The following is a 23,256-nucleotide window of genomic DNA, read 5'->3' on the forward strand; positions in this document are numbered from 1 at the left end:
GTCTTGCAAGGTTATACCTTTCTAAAAATTTCTCTGTTTCTTCCAGGTTGTCCATTTTATTGGCATAGAGTTGCTTGTATTAGTCTCTTAGGATGCTTTGTATTTCTGCAGTATCTGTTGTAATTTCTCCGTTTTCTTTTCTAATTTTATTGATTTGAGTCCTCGCTTTTTCTTGATCAGTCTGGGTAAAGTTTTCTCTAATTTTGTTTATCCTCTCAAAGAAGCAACTTTTAATTTTATTGATCTTTGCTGTTTTCTTTGTTTCTGTTTCATTTATTTTTGCTCTGATATTTATGATTTCTTTCCTTCTACTAACTTTGGGTTTTGTTTGTTCTTCTTTCTCTAGTTCCTTTAGGTATAAAGTTAGATTGTTTATTTGAGATTTTTCTTGTTTCTTGAGGTAGACTTGTATTGCTATAATCTTCCCTCTTTGAACTGCTTTAAAAATATGGAACACTTCACGAATTTGCATGTCACCCTGCACAGGAACCATGTTAACCTTCTCTGTATCAGTCCAATTTTAGTATATGTGCTGCCGAAGCAAGTACTCTGACACATCATTGTAGATGTCATCACCTATCCAGGAATGTCATGCTTCTCTTTGCCCATCCAGACACACATTGGGTGGAGAAAGCCAATCATTTCTTTCCCGTATGTGTCAGCTATTTTTTTTTCCCCTTCAGTGTAAAATTCTATATATTGCATTTTGGGAAAAAAAAATAGAAAATTTGATTTTTAAAGTGCTTCACATATGACATTGGCAAGCTCTATGCTCACATTGATATGGTAACTTGGAAGAAGATATATTTTTTATTCTAGCTACACTGCATTATTTTAATTAATTTTTCTGATTATAAAATGGGATAATATGTATATTAATATTGCTTGAGTTAGTTTGAAATTCAGTTTTTTGTATGTAAAACTTAAATGTCCTGAAAATTTGTCTATTTGTTTATCCTTCAGAAATTATTATTTTACACTTCCTTTGTGTAAAATAATATGCTTAGTATATTACCTTGTGAAACATTATGCATACCATAAGCAATTGTACAAAATTGGTGTCTGCATTCAAGGAATTCATGCCATAATAGTTAGATTTGGAGAAGATTTCCAATGCAAAATACTCTGTGTTGTTGGCATAGGCTTCTACTCTTTCCAAATCAATAGATGGAGATAATGAAGTACAAACAAGTGATTGTAATGTGGACACACAATCAAATGATTTATACTTGCAAAGATTCTGACCGATATATACAACATACCTCCAAATTCCTTTCAGTGTATTGGTGATGTTAAATTCTTCTATATAATAATTCAATATATTTTCCTCAAGGCATTTTTTTTTTTTTTTATGTCACAACCTCTCCCGTTTTCTCCTTGAACTGTTCCTGAATGTGAGGTTGTCCAAACCAAAAGAGTGCCCCTAGAATAAATGCATTTTTCCATTGCACATGCATTTTCCCATTACAATGCTATTACCATAAAGGGGGACTCCTTATTAAGGGAATGGACAAGCAGTTTCTACCTTTACTGAGATCTTAATTCTGCTTCAATAAACTCTTACTCTATTCTTATGTTAGCTAATTCCTTTTAATTCTGAAAATTTTTCAGCATTTTCCATTTCTTTGAAAACCAGGAGAATTCCCTGAAATTATCTTGAATCCACTGGATTTCACATTCTATTTCAACAATATAACATGGATCCCTTTCCCTCTTCAAGAACAAATATTTTCCTTCTGAATATTCTAACAATTTAACATTCTACAAACACATATGTTTTTCCAGATATTATGTTGGGGTAAAACAAAAAGCTAACCCATGGTTTATAATTAGATTAACTTCAACATAAGACTCACAAACCTGCACTGATCAATGTATAACATTATTGATGAAATTTGGGGAAAATTATATAAGTTTTACTACCACGTTTTAGCACTTTTTCTATTTGAAGAAGTTTCACTGTCAATGTCAATGATGTATGATTCTTTTAATTTACTCAACTTGTTTCAATAAAATAGTATAATCACTGTTTTTTTAATCATAATTAAGCCAATGTGATTTTCTTTTCCTTTTCAAAGGCTTAACCTAGGCATTTTTTAAAGTGCCCTTGATTTCTTGCAACAAGAGGTTCTAGGCCTATCCCCCTTTTTTCCAGTTTCATTGAGGTATGATTGTTAAATAAAAATTGTATACAGATAGTCCCTGACTTAGAATGGTCCCACTCAAAATTTTTCATATTTACAATGGTGCAAAAGTTACATGCATTCAGTGCAAAGTGTACTTCAAATTTTGAATATCCCAAGACTAATGAAATGCAGTAGGCACAGAGCCACAGCTGAGCAGTGGCACAGAGCCACAGCTCCCAATCAGCCAGGTGATCACAAGGGTGAACAACCAATACACATACAACCACTCTGTATCCATACAACCATCCTGTTTTCACTTTGAGTGCAGAATTCAATAAATTACATGAGATATTTAACAATTTATTATAAAATAGGCTTTGTATTAGATGATTTTTCCCAACTGTAGGCTAATGTAAGTATTCTGAGTATGTTTAAGGTCAATTAGGGTAAGTTATGATGTTTGGTATGTTAGGTGTATTAAATGCATTTTTTTTTTTTTTTTTTTTTTTTGCGGTATGCGGGCCTCTCACTGCTGTGGCCTCACCCGCTGCGGAGCACAGGCTCCGGACGCACAGGCCCAGCGGCCATGGCTCACGGGCTCAGCCGCTCCGCGGCATGTGGGATCCTCCCGGACCAGGGCACGAACCCGTGTCCCCTGCATCGGCAGGCGGACTCTCAACCACTGCGCCACCAGGGAAGCCCTTAAATGCATTTTTGACATGATATTTTCAATTTATGATGGGTTTATTGGGATGTAACCCCATCATAAGTTGATGTTGAGGAAGATTCGTATATTTATGATGTACAACATGATCTTTTGTTGTATATATATATGAAATGATTACCATAATATAGCTAACTGACATATCTATCACCTCAGGTAGTTATTATTTATTTATTGGTGAGGACACTTAAAATCTACTCTCCTAACTATAAGCCCAATTGAATCATTTTACCACAGAAAAGCTTTCATGTACTTTACAAAGAAGACATTTTATTAGTTTCTTTGTCTCTAGAGAAGAATATTATTACAAACTGAACTCACCAGCTAAGTGTTCACATTGCTTTTTTCCACCCGAGTACCAAGGTAAAGCATTGCGTTGCCTGAGTATGCTCTACTTTGTGATGGCAAAGATTTTCCTTTTTTTACAAAAATCTGAAATTTATTTAGTGCCACTGTTTTCTTTTTTCTCCTATTTCCATGCACACTGTAGAGTGCCATCTGTATATAGCCATGTGAACCTTGTGTTATTGTTTGCTACAAAACTTGGCTCCAGCTTACTGAGTGAAGGAAGATCTTAGGCTGCAATGCAGAGGGGAAACAAGGTCACTTTGTAAAATAGTTTGGCAGTTTATCCAAAATTAAACATATGAGTCAGCAGTTACCCTCCCAGGCATATATTCAAACTAACTGAAAACATATCAACACAAAAATATGAACATGAATGTTAACAGCAACATTACTTGTAATAACCAAAAAGTCCAAACCACGCAAATATCCATCAATTGAATAAAGAATAAATAAAATGTGGTATATCCACATAACACAACATTATTTAGCCATAAAAATAAGTTACCAATTCATCCTATAGCATTGATAAGCCTTGAAAACATTCTGCTTATTGAAAGAAGTCAGACACAAAGGCCACATAGTGCATAATTTTATCTCCATGAAATGGCCAGTATAGAAAACTCCATAAAGACAGAAAGTAGATTAGGAGTTGGCAGGGTTTCTTTTTTGAGTAGATAAAATGTTCTGGAATTAGATAGTGGTGGTTGTTGAACAATTAAGTGAATATTCTAAAAATCATTCAAATGTACAGTTTGAAACAATGGATTTTATGGTATGTGAATCATATCTTAATAAAAAAATGTGAGGACAATAGGTGGATACTTGTATAGATTGAGACACACTTTACATATTTTTCCTTCTGGCCAGACTGGAATAACAGGGGACAAATTTATCTTCCCTCAAACAACTAAGAAACTGGGCAAAATATATGAAACAACAATTCTCAAGATGACTAAATATTATGCAAAAAGAACAGTATTTTCTGAGAGAAGTGAAACAGACAAGATAATTTTCTGTTGTCCTATGTTACTAAGCAGAGAAATATTCTAGGAACAACACAGGGAAAGAATAGAAGGGCACAGTCTGCTGAACTTTCTGAGTTGAGGAGATGGAGACCGGAGACTGGAGAAGTGAAGGCAATTAGAATTTGCATGATTTTCTAAGTAGAAAAATCTGCTGAATCTAAAAAATAAATTAAAAAAAGAAATAACTCAAAACAAACAAGTTAGGTTCAGCATTTTTGTAGGGTGCCAGTTTATTATAGAAATATCAATTATATTTCTATACACAAAAAATAAAGAAATTAAGATTAAAATACAATACCATCAAAAGTTTGGAATATTAAGAATAAATCCAACTAAAGATATGCAACACTTGTACACTCAAATCAGTGCTGAAACGCATTAAAGAAGACCTGAATAAGTGGAGAATTTTACTTCTTTTAGGGCTTAGAAGGCTCAATACAGCTAAGATGGCAATTCTCCCTAAATTGATCTATAAATTCCATGTGATTCCTATCAAAATCTCAGCAGGTTTTTTGTTATTAGATATTGACAAGATGATTCTAAAACTGATATGTAAATCAAAAACCTACAGTGGTAATAACAAGTTTGAAAAAAAGAACACACTTGAAAGACATATCACCTAACATTAAGACTTATTGTAAAGCTTTAGTAATCACGCCTGAATAATATTTATGTCAAGGATCATTGAACTATAATAGAAAGTGCCGATAAAGGCCCACTTACATATATTCAACTGATTTTAAACAAAGATGTCAAGACAATTCAGTAGAGAATCTGTAAATCTTTTCAACACATTTTGTTGGAACAGTTGCACAAAATGAACTTAAACCCATATTTTTTCTGCATACAAAAATTAACTCAAAATGGACTTTAAACATAATGTGTTTCACAAAACTATAAAACTTCTAAATAATTCTTAGAAGAACATTTTTGACCTTGATAATGCAAAAATTTCACAAATATACTAAAAGCAAAATCCATAAAAGACACAAATCCATTAATCTTATGTTATCAAAATTAAGAAAGATACTGCTAAGACAGGAAAAGACAAACCATAACAGGGAGAAATTATTTGCAAATCATATATCTGATAAAAGATTTATATATAGAATGCATAAGAGCTCCTAAAATGCAACATTAAGAACTAAAATAACCTAGTAAAAAAATGAGCCAAAGTTTGGAAGACACTTTACCAAAGATGATATTCTTTTTCCAAATGAAGATATTAAAAAAAAAAAAACATGCAATATGATGAGTCATTAGAGAAATACAAATGAAAACCATAGTGTGATAAATCATACCTATTAGAATGGTTAAAATAAAAATGTTGACCATACCAAGTGTTGATTAGGATATGGTACAACTTGAGCTCTCTAAATTGCATGTGGGAATGCAATATTGTACAGTCACTTGGGCAATCAACTTTATAGTTTCTTAAAAAGGTAAATAGCATGAACGTAGGTCCCAGTCTTTCCATTCCTTGGTATTTACCTAAGACAAAGGAGAGTTTATACCAAAAAATAAAAATAAATTTTAAAAAAGGGACTTCCATAGCAGTTCAGTGGTTAAGATTCCATGCTTCCACTGCAAGGGGTGTGGGTTTGATCCCTGGTCAGGGAACTAAAATCCCACATACTGCATAGTGGGGCCAAAAAAAAAAAGAAAAAAAACGAAAGAGAACTTATATCCATATCAAGACACATATGCAACTATTTACAGCTGTTTGATTTGTAATATCACTAAACTGGAAACAACCCAAATGTCCATCAGGAAGTAAAGTGCTAAGAACATTGTGGTATATCTATAAAATGGAAAGCTAATCAGCTATAAAAAGGAATGAACTATTGATAAATACAACAACATAGATAAACCTCAAAATTATTATGTTGAGTGGAAGGAGCTAGACAAAAAAAAAAAAAAAAAAATACATACCTTAGAATTTACTTGAAGAATTCAGTATATGTATATTAATCTACAGTGATTCAAAGCAGAACATTGGTTGCCTGGGGGAGAGAGGAGAGAGTAGGTAAAAAGGACAGAATAGAGAGATTACATAAGAGTGTAAGAAAACTTTTGGGGGTGAAGAATATGTTCACAATTTTGATTATGTTGATGTTTTTACAAGTGCATAAATATGTCATAGTTTATATAATTTAAACATGCATAATTATTTGAATGTTAATTGTACTTCAATAAAGCTATTAACAGGTTTTTTAAATCATAAATAAATCTCCAATTTTTGTACTGTGTGCCAATGGGAGATTACCACAGAGATAAGACACATTTCAAACTCATAAAATTATACCTTGAAAAACATAATCTGATTTAACCAAAAAAAAACAAAAAAGAAAAAAATAAAAAATTCTTTGTTCAGACAATTTTAGAATGGATTTTGAAAATCCTCTAAGTAACAATATCAAGAAATCATAAATCCATGTGAGTTGTGTGGTTCTTCTTGTCTCAGAAGCTGTAGAAAACATACTCGAGCCAAATTTTGAAATGGCAATAAATAACAGGAACTTTATTTTCAAAACTTCAGACTTTGACAAATATATTAGAAAACTATATTTGGTGTTATATTATTGTACCTTTAATTCTCTTAATCCCAGTCTATAATGGTGGTTGTCCTCAACAAAACTATGTTTAAAACACAGTATTTTACCAAGAAATACATGTGATTAACATAATAATTGAACACAGTATGTTACTTTTATACTATGGAAAATTAGGCTCCACAGTAAAGAAGTGAAACTATATTGGTGACTTTTATAGACAGTTATGAGGTATTAAATAAGAAAATGTAGAAAATCATATATGCTTTCTGTGACTTAGTTAAAAATATGTTACATATGTGTGTACCTGCATACACATGTATGAGTGTATATATGAGTGATTCTATGAGCACAGAGAAAAATGGAGGCATGACTGTTAAGTAGTCAACATACATTTCCTGGGGTAAGAGTGTTTAAAAGGAGAGACAGTAGTAAAAAAGGAACATGTTGAAAAAACTCTATAATCTAATTAGATCACATTAATAAATTTATGTAGTTTTAAAAAATTGAAGTATAGTTGATTTACAATGTTATGTTAGTTTCAGGTGTACAGCAAAGTGATACAGTTAAATTCACTCCTAATTTATCCCTCCCTCTCCTCCTTCCTCCACCTGACCCCTGGCAACCACAAGTTTGTTCTCTACCTCTGTGAGTCTACCCCTGTCTTGTAAATAAGTTTATTTGGATCATTCTTTTAGACCCCACACATAAGTGACACCACAGCATATTCAACTCTCTCTGTCTGACTTTTTAAATACACTACAATGCATAACAGAACAAACAATAGATTTATTATTTTAATACTGTCTAATAAAACTGAATGTTATTGCATTTAGTATATATAAAAATATGTATTTAAATTAAATGATACAATAAGTATAAATTTGTAGTAAAGCATTATGAGAAACACATGCAGAAAAAATCCTCACTCTATGAACTAGAGTCAGCAGAATCAACAAGAATCAGATCCTAGGAGCCCACATAATTAGTAAATATTAAATAACAAGAGGCTATAAATTATCATATTAATAGGTTTAAAATTATGAAAAATGGTAACAATATATAATAAGGTAACCAGAGAATGAAAGGATTGTGTAAATATGAAAAAATATATAACTTCTAGATATAAAAACAGAAGGACAAAAGATGTAGATCCTTGGATATCACAATGAATTTCAATCACTGCTTATGACATTGCAGAGCAGTAACCACAACGAGAAATTCTTTAGTCAACATAGAATGATGTAACTACCAAAAAATTGTAAGTATGTAGACAAATTTATAAAAATTACAAAAGCCATAAGACAGTGAAATAAAACTTCAAATTACTATTATAACATAATTATCAACCAAAAAATATATGCAGGGTAAATTCTGTTTTAAAAAGAGAACAAAAAAATTTTTTTTCAAAAGTTAAAAACAGAGAACGTACTACAATTAAAACTTTACTATAGGAACTTCTGACAAATATTCAAAAAGAAGAATGATGCTGACCACACACAAAAAACGAATTCTGAGAAGCATTAAGCAAAGATAAAATGAGTCTAAATATATTAGCAGTCACATTCAGTGAAAATGGTAAACCTATCCAAAGGTAAAGCTTTCTAGACTCATTTAAAAAACAATCCAACTTTAAAAAAATATTTCTAAGTGAAACACAATTACACACACACACACACAAAGCAAATTTATAAAATTTATTAGGCAAATACAAACAAAAACAAAAGGTTGTAGTAATACCAAGAGAAGCAATACACTTTAAGAAATAAGTTAAAACCAGAGAAAAAGAGAATGATCACATATTGATAAAACAATTCATTTACCAATAAGACATAGTAAGTAAAGTTTAAAATAAACAGATTATATATGTATATATTTATTAATAGCTTATCTATATATGTAAGAATAAATTCTAATGGAAAATATCATGTATTTAGACAAGAATACTAAGATACCTTTAAAGGAATAGATAATCTAAAAACCAGCTAAAACAAATGAGAAAGAAAATAATTGACTAACCTTACAAAAATAAATTGAAAAATTACTAAAATAATGTAAGCTATCAATGCAAATCCCCCAAAATGGAGGATATTATGACAAATTTGGGATTATTCCAAACATGTTATGTAAGTTTTAAATTAAATTTTAAAAAATCTATAAATGTAGTTTGACATGTTAGTTTAAATTGAAAAATGGAAAAAAAAAAAGGTGATCTAATTAGATGCAGAAAATCACTTGATAAAATTCAGTATTATTTTATCATTTAAAATTACCTCTTAGCAAGTTATAAATAGAAAGGGACTTTCATGTATCCACCAAAGACCTATAGCAAGTATCAAATTCAATTAAAAATGCTTAAAATAGTCACTTTAAAGTCCAGAACATGACAAGATGCCCATTCTCATCACTTCTACACTACATTACTTTGGACACCCTGGAGAGTGTTGTAAGATAGTCCCTTGCATAATTTGCAGCATAGGGAAACTGAGAATTTGTGCTGCACATAAGAATGAGCAGGGTAGAATTCAGCTTTGCAGTCTAAGTTATCCTTTTGCATATTTGCTAGTTAAAGTTAACCTACCTCTTCATCAACCACATAAGATAAAAGGATGAAGAGACTGGCCTGAAATGGGTAGATTATTACTGTATTTTTTATCTACACCCATAGGACCTCAGTCATTTTTATGGTATCTTTCCAGGATTGAGCATTTGTCTTTTTTTTCTTAACACAAATTGAAATGCTCTATAGCTCTGTGGCCTGTTAAAGCCTGATGTCAAGATCCAAATCTCTGTTACTATGTGGACAAGATACTACACAAGATTCACAAAGTAGCCAACATTTTTTCTCTTTCTGAAAAGCTATTCATTTCAGAAAAAAAAAAGTAATGGAGTCAAACAACTTTAGATTTAGCATCCTATGTATTTGTGAGACTAAGAAACATATGAAATGGTATATATATGAAAGTTTATTAGTAATGGCATAGAATTTAACTTTCTTTGTTACCATGAATGAATCCAGATTATGAAAATAATCAACCCTCATCCTCAATTTCATTTAATTCTATATAACTAGATCAGATCCTTTATTAATAAATTATATATTTTCTTAATCTGTGCACAGAAACATTAGTTGTGACTTCACTTTCCTAGTCAAGTTGAAGGGATACTAAGTAGACAGTTGGAAAAGACTGGCTAGTTAGTTGAGACTGGCCATATGCAAAAAAAAAAAAAAAAAAAAAAAAAAAAAAAAAAAAGAGAGAATTTCTTAAGAGCTTCATCCAGACTTAACTGAGAACTCAAACAGTTAAAAATAACATATTCTGGCCACTGCTTTGGCAGGGTCACAACGTTGTCTAACTCCACAGGGACTGATTCCTGTAGTACATACATGTCATGGAGTTATGCAACATGGCAGCCTTAGTTAAGTTTTCTTATAATCTGTGTTTTTTTTTTTTTTTTTTTTTTAAATTGCAAGTGTTAACAATTACTAAAATTAGGTCTCAGCAATACTTAGGGCCATGAGCTAATGCCATAGCAAATACAGTGTATACAGGGTCTGGGAACATATGACCTAAGTATAAGGACCAAAGAAAAATTGCAGAGTGCCAGTAGAGTTTCTTGGGAGAGAACTCATGAGGACCAGGAGCACTGTTCTACTTAGTGAAGTCAGTGATTGTTAGGGGAGTAATATAGAGCAGTATACCAAAGGGTGTGGTCAATTCAGTCATTCTAGTGGGAGCACATAGACTCATGTGTCATCATAGAATTGAGACAGGCTGGACTTGGGACATGGGACATTTTGCTGCAGTGTTTGCACTTGGACAAATGTCTTCTTGAGCAACAAAATAAAAAGAAACTATAAGGGAGTGTATTCTGCCAGCAGCCTTCATTTGGGCTGCAACTCTTCTCAGAGTCTCTGGCCAGCTGGCCTACTACATCAGATTCTGGATTCACCAAAACACCATAATCATAGAAAATAGAAAGCCTACCCTGGAGGACTTTCAAGAGGCACAGGAGTAAGATGTGGAGATCATCTCCCTCCCCACAAATACATCAAAAATACATCTACATGTGGAACAACTCCTGCAGAACACCTACTGAATGTTGGCAGAAGACCTCAGACTTCCCAAAAGGCAAGAAAATCCCCATGTACCTGGGTAGGGCAAAAGAAAAGAAAATTAAAAAACAGAGACAAAGAATGGGGACAGGACCTGCACCTCTGGGAGGGAGTTATGAAGGAGGAAAAGCTTCCACACACTAGAAAGCCCCTTCACTGGTGGAGATGGGAGGGTTGGTGGGGGTGAAGCTTCAGAGCCACGGAGGAGAGGACAGCAACAGGGGAGCAGAGGGCAAAACAGAGAGATTCCCTCACAGAGGAATGGTGCCAACCAGCACTCACAAGCCCGAGAAGTTTGTCTGCTCACCTGCCAGGGTGGGTGAGGGCTGGGAGCGCAGGCCCAGGCTCCGGAGTTCAGACTCCAGGGAGAGGACTGGGGTTGGCTGTGTGAAGACAGCCTGAGGGGACTACTGAGCCACAGTTATTCAGGAGGAGTCTGGGAAAAAGTATGGACCTGCCAAAGAGACAAGATACCATTGTTTTGGGGTGCAAGAAGAGAGGGGATTCCTTCCCCCTCTGCCCACAGAAGGCAGAGCACCACCTAAGCAAGCTCCAGAGATGGGCATGAGCAGCAACTATCAGCTCAGACCCCAGAGACAGGCATGAACGCTAATGCTGCTGCTGCAGTCACCAGGAATCCTGTGTGCAAGCACAGGTCACTATCCACAGCCCCCATGGGAGCCTGTGCAGCCCGCCACTGCCAGGGTCCCATGATCCAGGGACAACCTCCATGGGAGAACAAATGGTACACCTCAAGCTATTGAAACATCATGAGAGCCTCTGTCACTGCAAGCTCACCCTGCATTCTAATTATGAGTACTGTACCCCTCCCTCCCCATGGCCTGAGTGAGCAAGAGTGCTCCAATCAGGTGCTGCTTAAACCCCCTCCTGTCTGGGTGGGGAACAGATGCATGAGGGCAACCTACACACAGAAGTAGGGTCAAAACCAAAGCTGAACCCTGGGAGCTATGGGAACACAGAAGAGAAAGGAAAATTTCTCCATGCAGCATCAGGAGCAGTGGATTAAATCCCCACAATCAACTTGATGTACCCTGCATCTGTGGAATACCTGAATAGACAACAAATCAACCCAGAATTGAGGCTGTGGACTTTGGGACCAACTGTACACTTGGGGTTTGCGGTCTGCAACTGATTTGTTTCTGACTTTTATGTTTAGCTTAGTTTAGTGTTTATTGTTTGTAATCATTGATGGCTTTGTTTATTGGTTTGGTTGCTCTTTTCTCTTTTTTTAAATTTTATTTTATTAATTTTTTATTTTAATAATTTTAAAATTTTATTTTAATTATTTATAAAATTTTTCTTTCTTTCTTTTTTTTCTCATTTTTCTTCTGAGCGATGTGACTGCCAGGGTCCTGGTCCTTCAACCTGGTGTCAGGCCTGAGCCTCCAAGGTGAGAGAGCCAAGTTGAGGTCATTTGACCCCTAAATTCCTCCCAGCCCCATGTAATATCAATCAGTGAGAGCTATCCCAGAGATCTCCATCTCAACTCTAAGACCCAGCTCCACCCAATGGCCAGCAACCTCCAGTACTGGAGACTCCATGCCAAAAACTAGCAATACAGAAACACAACCCCACCCATTAGCAGAGAGGCTACCTAATATCATAATAAGGTCACAGGTACCACCCCAAACACACCACCAGATGTGGTCCTGCACACTAGAAAGGCAAGATCCAGTCCCACTCACGAGAACACAGGCACCTGTTGCCTCCACCAGGAAGCCTACACAACTCAGTGAACCAAGCTCATACACTGGGTGCAGACTCCAAAAACAACAGGACCTGCAGCATGCGAAAAGGAGACCCCAAACACAGCAATTTAAACAAAATGAGAAGACAGAAAAATACACAGCAGATGAAGGAGTAAGGTAAAAACCCATCAGACCAAACAAGTGAAGAGGAAATAGGCAGTCTACCTGGAAAATAATTCAGGCTATTGATAGTAAATATGATCCAAAATCTTGGAAATAGAATGGAGAAAATGCAAGAAATCTTAACAAGGACCTAGGAGAACTAAAGAGCAAACAAACAATGATGAACAACACAATAAATGAAATTAAAAATTCTCTAGAGGAATCAATAGCAGAATAACTGAGGCAGAAGAATGGATAAGTGACATGGAAGATAAAATAGTGGAAATAACTACCACAGAGCAGAACAAACAAAAAAGAATGAAAAGAATGACGACAGTCTCAGAGACCTCTGGGACAACACTAAATGCACCAATATTTGAAATATAGGGATCTCAGAAGAAGAATAGAAAAAGAAAGAGTCTGAGAAAATATTTGGAGAGCTTACATTTGAAAATTTCCTTAAATGGGAAAATAGTCAGTCAACTCCAGGAAGTGCAGAGAGTCCCAAACAGAATAAATCCAAGGAGAAACATGCCAAGACACATATCAATCAAACTATCAGAAATTAAATACAAAGAAAAAATATTAAAAGAAGCAAGGGAGGGCTTCCCTGGTGGTGCAGTGGTTGAGAGTCTGCCTGCCGATGGAGGGAATATGGGTTCATGTCCCAGTCCGGGAAGATCCCAGATGCCACGGAGCGGCTAGGCCCATGAGCCATGGCCACTGAGCCTGTGTGTCCGGAGCCTGTGCTCCACAATGGGAGAGGCCACAACAGTGAGAGGACCACGTACCACAAAAAAAAAAAAAAAAAAAAAAAAAAAAAAAAAAAAAAAAAAAAAAGCAGCAAGGGAAAATCAACAAATAACATACAAGGGAATCCCCATAAGGTGAACAGCTGATCTTTCAGCAGAAACTCTGCAAGCCAGAGGCGAGTGGCAAGACAAATTTAAAATGATGGAAGGGAAAAACCTACAATCAAGATTACTCTACCCAAAAAGGATCTCATCCAGATTCGACAGAGAAATTAAAACCTTTACAGACAGGCAGTTTAAGAGAATTCAGCAGCACCAAACCAGCTTTACAACAAATGTTAAAAGAACTTCTTTAGGCAGGAAACACAAAAGAAGGAAAAGACCTACAAAAACAAATCCAAAACAATTACAAAAATGGTAATAGGAACATACACATCAATTGGATCAATGTAAATGGATTAAATGCTCCAACCAAAAGACATAGACTGGCTGAATGGACACAAAAACAAGACCCATACATATGCTGTCTACAAGAGACCCACTTCAAACCTAAGGACACACATAGAGTGAAAGTGAGGGGATGGACAAAATATTCCATGCAAATGGAAAGCAAAAGAAAGCTGGAGGAGCAATTCTCATATCAGACAAAATGGACTTTCAAATAAAGACTATTACAAGAGACAAAGAAGGACTATTCATAATGATCAAGGGATCAATCTGAGAAGAAGACATAACAGCTGCAAATATTTATGCATCCAACATAGGAGCTCCTCAATACAAAAGGCAAATGTTAACAACCATAAAAGGGGAAATTGACAGTAACAAAATGATAGTAGGGGACTTTAGCACCCCACTTTCACCAATGGACAGATGATGTAAAATGAAAATAAATAAGAAAACACGATCTTTAAATGACACATTAGACAAGATGGACTTAATTGAAATTTATAAGACATTCCATCCAAAAAAAGCATAATACACTTTCTTCTCAATTGCTCATGGAATGTTCTCTAGGATAGATCATATCTTGGGACACCAAAAAAGCCTTGGTAAATTTAAGAAATTTGAAATCATATCAAGTATCTTTTCTGACCACAACACTGTGAGACTAGATATCAATTACAGTAAAAAAAAAAAAAAAAAAAAAAACAAACTGAAAAACACAAACACATGGAGGCTAAATAATACACTAGTAAATAACAAAGCAACAACTAAAAAATATCAAAGAGGAATCAAAAAATACCTAGAAACAAATGACAATGAAAACATGATAACTTAAAACCTATGGGATGCAGCAAAAGCAGTTCTAAGATGGAAGTTTATAGCAATACAATCCTAGCTCAAAAAACAAGAAAAATCTCAAATAAACAACCTAATCACACACTTAAAGCAATTAGAGAAAGAAGAACAAAAAAACCCAAAGTTAGGAGAAGGAAAGAAATCATAAAAATCAGATCAGAAATAAATGCAAAAGAAATGAAGGAAACAATAACAAAGATCAATAAAACTAAAAGCTGGTTCTCTGAGAAGATAAACAAATTGATAAATCATTATCCAGACTCATCAAGAAAAAAAGGGAGAAGACACAAATCACCAGTATTAGAAATGAAAAAGGAGAAGTAACATCTGACAGTGTTGAAATACAAAGAATCATGAGAGATTATTACCAGCAACTACATGCCAATAAAGTGCACAACCTGGAAGAAATGGACAAATTGCTAGAAAAACACAACCTTTCGAGACTGAACCACGAAAAAATACAAAATATAAACAGACCAATCACAAGCACCGAAATTGAGACTGTGATTAAAAATCTTCCAGTAAACGTAAGTCCAGGACCAGATGGCTTCACAGGCAAATTCTATCAAACATTTAGAGAAGAGCTAACACCTGTCCTCAAACTCTTCCAAAAGATAGCAGAGGGAGGAACACTCTCAAACTCATTCTATGAGTTCACCATCTCCCTGATACCAAAACCAGACAAAGGTGTCAAAAAACAGAAAACTACAGGCCAATATCACTGATAAACATAGATGTTAAAATTCTCAACAAAATACTAGCAAACAGAATCCAACAGCACATTAAAAGGATCATACACTATGATCAATTGGGGTTTATCCCAGGAATGCAAGGATTCTTCAACATATGCAAATCAATCAATGTGATAAACCATATTAACAAACTGAAGGAGAAAAAAAAAAAAACATATGATCATCTCAATAGATGCAGAGAAAGCTTTTGACAAAATTCAACACCGATTTATGATAAAAACCCTCCAGAAAGTAGGCATAGAGGGAACTTACCTCAATATAATAGAGGCCATATATGACAAACCCACAGCCAACATTGTTCTCAATGGTGAAAAACTGAAACCATTTCCTCTAAAATCAGGAACAAGACAAGTTTGCCCACACTCACCACTATTATTCAACTTATTTTTGGAAGTGTTAACCACAGCAATCAGAGAAGAGAAAGAAATAAAAGGAATCCAAATTGGAAAAGAAGAAATAAAGCTGTCACTGTTTGCATATGACATGATACTATACAAAGAGAATCCTGAAGATGCTACTAGAAAATTACTAGAGCTAATCAATGAATTTGGTACAGTAGCAGGATACAAAATTAATGCACAGAAATCCCATGCATTCCTATACAATAGTGATGAAATATATGAAAGAGAATTTAAGGAAATACTCCATTTACCATTGCAACAAAAAGAATAAAATACCTAGGAATAAACCTACCTAAGGTGACCAAAGACCTGTATGAAGAAGTCTATCAGACACTGATGAAAGAAATTAAAGACTATACAAACAGATGGAGAGATATACCATGTCCTTGAATTGGAAGAATCAACATTGTGAAAATGACTATAATACTGAAAGCAATGTACAGATTCAATGCAATCCCTATCAAGCTATCAATGGCATTTTTCACACAATTAGAACAAAAAATTTCCCAATTTGTATGGAAACAGAAAACACCCCAAAGAACCAAAGCAATCTTGAAAAAGGAAAACGGAGTTGGAGTAATCAGGCTCCCTGACTTCGACTATACTACAAAGCTACAGTAATCAAGATAAGATAATATGGTACTGGCACAGAAACAGAAATATAGATCAATGGAACAGGATAGAAAGCCCAGAGACAAACCCATGCACATATGGTCACCTTATCTTTGATAAAGTGGGAAAGAATATACAATTGAGAAAAGACTTGCTCTTCAATAAGTGGTACTGGCAAAACTGGACAGCTACATGTAAAAGAATGAAATTAGAACACTCCCTAACACCATACACAAAAATAAACTCAAAATGGATTAAAGACCTAAATGTAAGGCCAGGCACTATCAAACCCTTAGAGGAAAACATAGGCAGAACACTATATGACATAAATCACAGCAAGATCCTTTTTGACCCACCTACTAGAGAAATGGAAATAAAAACAGAAATAAACAAATGAGACCTAATGTAACTTAAAAGCTTTTGCACAGCAAAGGAAACCATAAACAATATGAAAAGACAAACCTCAGAATGGGAGAAATATCTGCAAATGAAGCAACTGACAAAGGATTAATCTTCAAAATATACAAGCAGCTCATGCAACTCAATATCAAAAAAAAACCAAACAACCGAATCCAAAAATGGGCAGAAGACCTAAGTAGACGTTTCTCCAAAGAAGATATACAGATTGCCAACAAACACATGAAAGGAAGCTCAACATCACTAGTCATTAGATAAATGCAAATCAAAACTACAATGAGGTATCACCTCACAAAGGTTAGAATGGCCAAAATCAAAAGCTCTACAAAGAATAAATGCTGCAGACGGTGTGGAAAAAAGGGAACCCTCTTGCACTGTTGGTGGGAATGTAAATTGATAGAGACACTATGGAGAACAGTATGGAGGTTCCTTTAAAGATTAAAAATAGAACTACCGTATGACCCAGCATTCCCACTACTGAGCATATATCCTTAGAAAACCATAATTCAAAAGGAGTCATGTACCACAATGCTCACCGCAGCTCTATTTACAATAGCCAGGACATAGAAGCAACCTAAATGTCCATCGACAGATGAATGGATAAAGAAGATGTGGCACATGTATATACAATGGAATATTACTCATCCATAAAAAGAAACAAAATTGAGTTATTTGTAGTGAGTTGGATGCACCTAGAGTCTGTCATACAAAGTGAAGTTAGAAAGAGAAAAAAAAATACTGTATGCTAACACATATATATGGAATCTAAAAAACAAACGGTTCTGATGAACCTAGGGGCAGGACAGGAATAAAGACCCAGACGTAGAGAATGGACTTGAGGACATGGGGAGGGGTAAGCTGGGACAAAGGGAGAGAATGGCATGGATATATATACACTATCAAATATAAAATAGATAGCTAGTTGTAAGAAGCCACATAGCACAGGGAGATCAGCTCGGTGCTTTGTGACCACCTGGAGGGGTGGGATAGGGAGGGTCAGAGGGAGATGCAAGAAGGAGGAGATATGGGGATATATGTGTATGTAGAGCTGATTCACTTTGTTATGCAGCTGAAACTAACACAACATTATAAAGTAATTATACTCCAATAACATGTTATAAAAAACAAAAAGAAACCACAAGTGACTAAAAATAACTGTGTTCATGTACAGTTGGGGCAAATTATGAACAACAGGATACAAAAAGAACAAAATCCCAACTGCCGCTTCTGAGGAGCCAGGAGCAAAAGCATGGTACTACACATGCACCCTGCATGCAACACCATCAAGGCAGTGGGGAGAGCACCTAAGCCCCCCCCCCCAGTCCAACTCCTGAGCCCACCCCTACCCTCACCCCATAGAAGGAACCAGCTTGCCACCCCACTCAGGGAGCAAGCAAAGGAAACTTTTACTTGTTTTTGCTCCCTCCTGCTTCAGCAGGAACCTCAGTCAAGCCTTGCCTGAATTTCTTGTCTGGTCTCTGATAAATTTCTATTGATTAAGGAGACCAAGAACACTGGTTGGTAACAGAATGACATAGCAAAATAAAAATATAGCAGAGGGAGATGATGAACTTGATTTTACATGTTCTCTGCAAATAAGTAGTTCAAGCTATTTCTCCCACAAGGTAAAATAATAATATTTTAAAATATTCAAAGGATATATTTTGCTGGGTATGTAATTTCAGGTTGGCCAGAGAAGGTAAGAAAGGAGAGAAGAGTAACAGAAAATAAGAGGGACAAATAGAAAACAAGCATTAAGATGCTGAATATGTGAGCAACTATATTAAATGTAAGCAGAGTAAATACTCCAATTGAAAGACAAACACTAATGTACTGAATTTTTAAAAAAATCATACGCTGCTTACAAGAGAGACCTGTCCAATATAAGGATACAGAAATGAGGAAAGTAAAAGAAAAAGTTATACCATGCAAGTACTAACCAAAAGTAAACTGGTGTAGTTGCATTAATATCAACAAATGTAGAGTTTAAGGGGAAAAAAATAACAATTCAAAGAGAACCGATCCTAGTAAAAACAAAAAAAGATCAGTTTATCAAAAGTTACAACAATTCTAAATTTGCATGCAAATAATAATGTAGCCTCCAAATATATAAAACAAAACTCAAGAGAAATAAAGGGAGAAATAGACAGACCCATAATCCCTCTTTCATTAACTGATAGCACAACCAATACTTTTTAAAGAAAAAAATATTTTAATATATAAGCTTTGAAAAGAGGAAACTGCCTACAATTATTTAAAGATATTGGAATTAAATAAAGAGTTTCCACATAAAGATGAAACTCATAATGTAAATTTTATAATCATTAGAAAAATTTAATCTCGCTATTATCTTAGAAAATCAGGGACAAGAAATGATATAAAAGAATATAATCAACTTCTAAAATCCAAAGAATGCTTTAGATGTATCCAGTAGATGGCTAGAGAACCTGGTCAGGTGGGAAGGGGGGAGAGGAGAACATTAGTGGAGGTGAGTGTGAAGTTAGTAACAAACTGTTGAAGACCCAAAGGGTCATGTTGTGAATAATGAGAGAAAGGAGACTTTTTTTTTTTTCTGAGAAGGTAGGATGAATATGTTTTTCAGAATGAAGTCCAATGCTGCTTGGAAGTATAGAATGTGGTCTGAAGATAGATATCTAGAATAGACTACTAAGTAATTCTTGTTATAAATGATCTTCATAACAACTGAACTAATCCTGATATACTTTTTTTTTTAAAGTCAAAATAATCTTAGCAATCAGAAAAAATTCAGAAAATAATCGTTCTGTATACTTTTAAAGCTATAGCTTACCAAATGAATTTCCTGCCATTTGTAGTTTATTTGGAGAGAAGAGAAACATTTCTTTGAGCAGGACCTCCCTAGATGCCAGGTGTAAAGGCAGGTATAAAATTTTGAACGTCAAATTGTTTAGAAAGCTAATTAATTTTAACCATTCAAACATATGTGTGAGAGGGGTGGAATCCAGGGGTTTGGGGCAAATTTTTAACAATGAAGCCTTTTTGTGGATAGCTGATCCAAGGATCCAAGAATCTAAGGATGGAATTTCAAAAGCTATTCTCTCCCCACTTACTAAAGGGAGGAGAAATTCAGTAGTCTAAATAGATGTGGTTAGTAGAGGTTACACTAAAATGAATGTAAGGGAAAAAAGCAATCTGATCATCATCATTAAGAGACTGATTCAGGCCTAAGGGCTCTGCCTGGGAACTGGACCTCCCAGACTTTTACTTATCTTGAGTATACACAGCTGTTGAGAATTTGATAAACACATGGTCCTAGTGAAAAAGGCAGGAGACTGGAAGACAATGGAGTATAAAGGTCATCACAGAAAGTTGAGAAATGAGGAGTACAGACATGGTTTTAAAAAAAAAAAAAAAAAAAAAAAAAAAAAAAAAAAAAAAAACTCCTTCTAAGCAAAAGTCTTAATTCAGTAGTTGCACTTAAGAATTTACAATACATTTGCTAGAACAGAGGAAACAAAGCTCCGTGAAAAACAGGTGAAAAGACTGAACAGTTTCTAGGGCGCCCATCCCCAAGACCTCTGCCACCTGGTCTTCATGTCTGTGTATACTCTCGTCCCCTTAAATGAGGGAGGACCTGTGATTTTCCTCTAACACTGTATAATAGATCAAGGGTGATGGAATGTCACTCCTGTGATTATGCTCTGTTATATAAGCCTCTGTTTTGCTAGCCCATTTGTCTCAGAGACTCTCCTGGTCAACTTGATGAAGTTCATAACCAGGTTGGGGAAGCCCACATGGCAAGCAACTGCAAAAACTTTGGACAGCCTCCAAGAGATGAAGCTGGCCTCTAGCCTCCAGCCAGCAAAACACTAATGCTCTCAGTCCTGCAACTCCAAGGAAATGAATTTTGCCCAAGAACTAGGAGTTTGGAAGCTGATCCTTTTGTAGTGGAGCCTTCAGATAAGGACCCTGCCTTGGCTAACTCTGATGACAGCCTATGAGACCCTTAATATGGGAATCAGCTAAGCAAATTTCCAGAGTCCTGTCTCACAGGGACTGTGTGCTTACAAAACTTGTTTTCTTAAGTTGCTAAATTTGTGGGAATTTGCAACAAAGAAATTGATGACAAATAAAGTTTCTCTAAAAGTACCTTCTCAGAAAAGCCAAAGAATATAAAAAATTCATACTCATAAAAGCCCAGTAGTAATCAGGAAGATTGTCTTCACCTTCCATGGAAACTTATTTGCAATTTACCATGAAATAGAGTTGTTTTCACTTGGCTTGAATGGCCACTTCGAATATTTCTAAAGATTTACATTATTAACAATAAAGGTAAGGGCTAACTCTTCTGCAGTGCCCAAGGAAAGAATATGCCTTGCCTTTCTCACTTCAGATTTTATACAAGATGGTACAAACTGATTTTTAAAAAATATTTATTTGTTTGTTTGTTTGTTTGTTTATAACATCTTTCAAACTGATTTTTAAGCCATTCACTGTGGCAGTGGTGAAGACATGGGAACTTTTATTTTCCTTTCTGTCTGCAAAGGTTCACATCCAGGAACTCATTTGAGCGGTTGTCAGCTTGGTTAATCTGTCCTGTCCACAACCCATTTCTGAGAAGACATTATCTAACTGAGGAGAGATTTCCAAGTTCTTTCTGGATAAAATCTCAATGTGTGGAGTTAATAGTTGCCATTTGCTATGGCAGAGAAATGTCTGACATACACAGATACACTGTCTCTTGAAACTGCATTTTATCTAGCTTTATAAGAAATGCTTTAAGTTTAGCTCTAAAATAATTCTGTGTAAATGGCAATGGGAATTTTTCCAAACTCTATTAATTATTTGATCAATCCCCTCCAAAAAATGAATCAAATACCATTAGAAATTTTAATGATTTGTCATAAATTACCGTGCCTGCTTCACCCAACCTTCTCACTTTCCTCCAGGGCAGAGAATTGTTTTGTATGCTTTATTCACAATAGCAATTCCATGTGCATATGAAGATAAAGGTGACTAATTAGGTTGCTGCTTATTCTCAAGGAAGTAATTAGGTATCATTAGGGTATTATTTTTTAAATTAGGGCTTGCTTTCATGTGGAATTTATATAGTGCTCTGTCTTTGTAGAAACAGTCTTGCAACTCATTCATTTGTTCAAAAAAGAAAAATTAAATGTCATTATTAAGATCTACCTTTTTGAAAACATAGCCAACAGCAATTTAGTCTAAAATTTGTCAGTTTTGCACAAAAGGCAATTTGAACATTAGCAATCAGTCTTTCAAGGTGATTGTTATCTGCATATAGAGATGTTAATTTAAAAAAACATGAAATCATCCTCCTTATAATTGGCATAAACAACAAATTCCTATTATTTGCAAGTTGCTGGAGAGATAAAAGGTTCTTAGGAACACACCCTAACCTCAAGGAACATACCGAAGTTTTTCTTTGTTAGATTGTTTCAGACAACGTTTGAAGACTTGGTTTTAGGAGGGACATCTGACCACAAGGACAATTATGCTTGTTTATAGATATAGAACTATCCTTAAGAGGAGCTTAAATAAATGGTCACTTGTTAACTTGGCCAGAGAATACAGGGAGAGCAGCAGATTTTAGGAAGGAGAATATATTTTCTGATTCCAGTTTTGGAAATGTTAAGGTTGAAGGGTCTTTTAGAGGGTCAAAAAGTATGCATCCTTAGATTTCAATTCTGTCTTTGACACTTAGCTGGAACTGAGTGATGTCATGTGTAAAATGAGAAATAAAAAATTCCTAAGGCCATAGTTGTGAGAATTAAATGAATTAATAGTGTTAAAATTATGATTATGTACCCTGGAGAGTCACTCTTTATTGGGTGTGTGATTCTGGGCTAGTAATTTAATAACACTGTCCCTTAGTTTTCTTATCTGTAAAATGGGATGAGAGTAATAGCTAGTGTGGCAAAAGTTACAATGCTTGCCGAATATTTCATTTGTGGACACAAAAATTATGTGCAGTAAGAAGAGATTCAGGATGATGACGAAACCAAAGGGATCACCAGCATTTCAAGAGTGGACAAAGAAAGATGCCAGACCAGGAGGCTAAAAAAATAGTGTCTGATTGTTAGACGATAGCAACAGCTGAAACACCATCTATGCTACTATACATGACTGAAATTGCTGTAGAGTATTTCCCAAACAAAAACATAGACTGTGGTATTGGCTTAGCAGCTGGGAGCAGACAACAAAGAAACTAAGGTTAGAGGCTGAAAAATATTGTTATATAGCTCCAAATTATTTGGTTA

The 23,256-nt window shown here is 35.0% G+C and overlaps 1 non-coding gene across 1 annotated transcript; it reads right to left on the reverse strand.

The window, feature by feature from the left end:
* Window positions 1-442: 442 nt before the first annotated feature.
* LOC131743591 (U6 spliceosomal RNA) lies at window positions 443-548 on the reverse strand. Its single transcript, XR_009331862.1, has one exon. It is a non-coding gene; the product is annotated as a U6 spliceosomal RNA (small nuclear RNA).
* Between the last annotated feature and the right edge of the window lie 22,708 nt (window positions 549-23,256).

Source organism: Kogia breviceps, chromosome 16 (genome assembly GCF_026419965.1).
Source record: "Kogia breviceps isolate mKogBre1 chromosome 16, mKogBre1 haplotype 1, whole genome shotgun sequence".
Classification (NCBI taxonomy): domain Eukaryota; kingdom Metazoa; phylum Chordata; class Mammalia; order Artiodactyla; family Physeteridae; genus Kogia; species Kogia breviceps.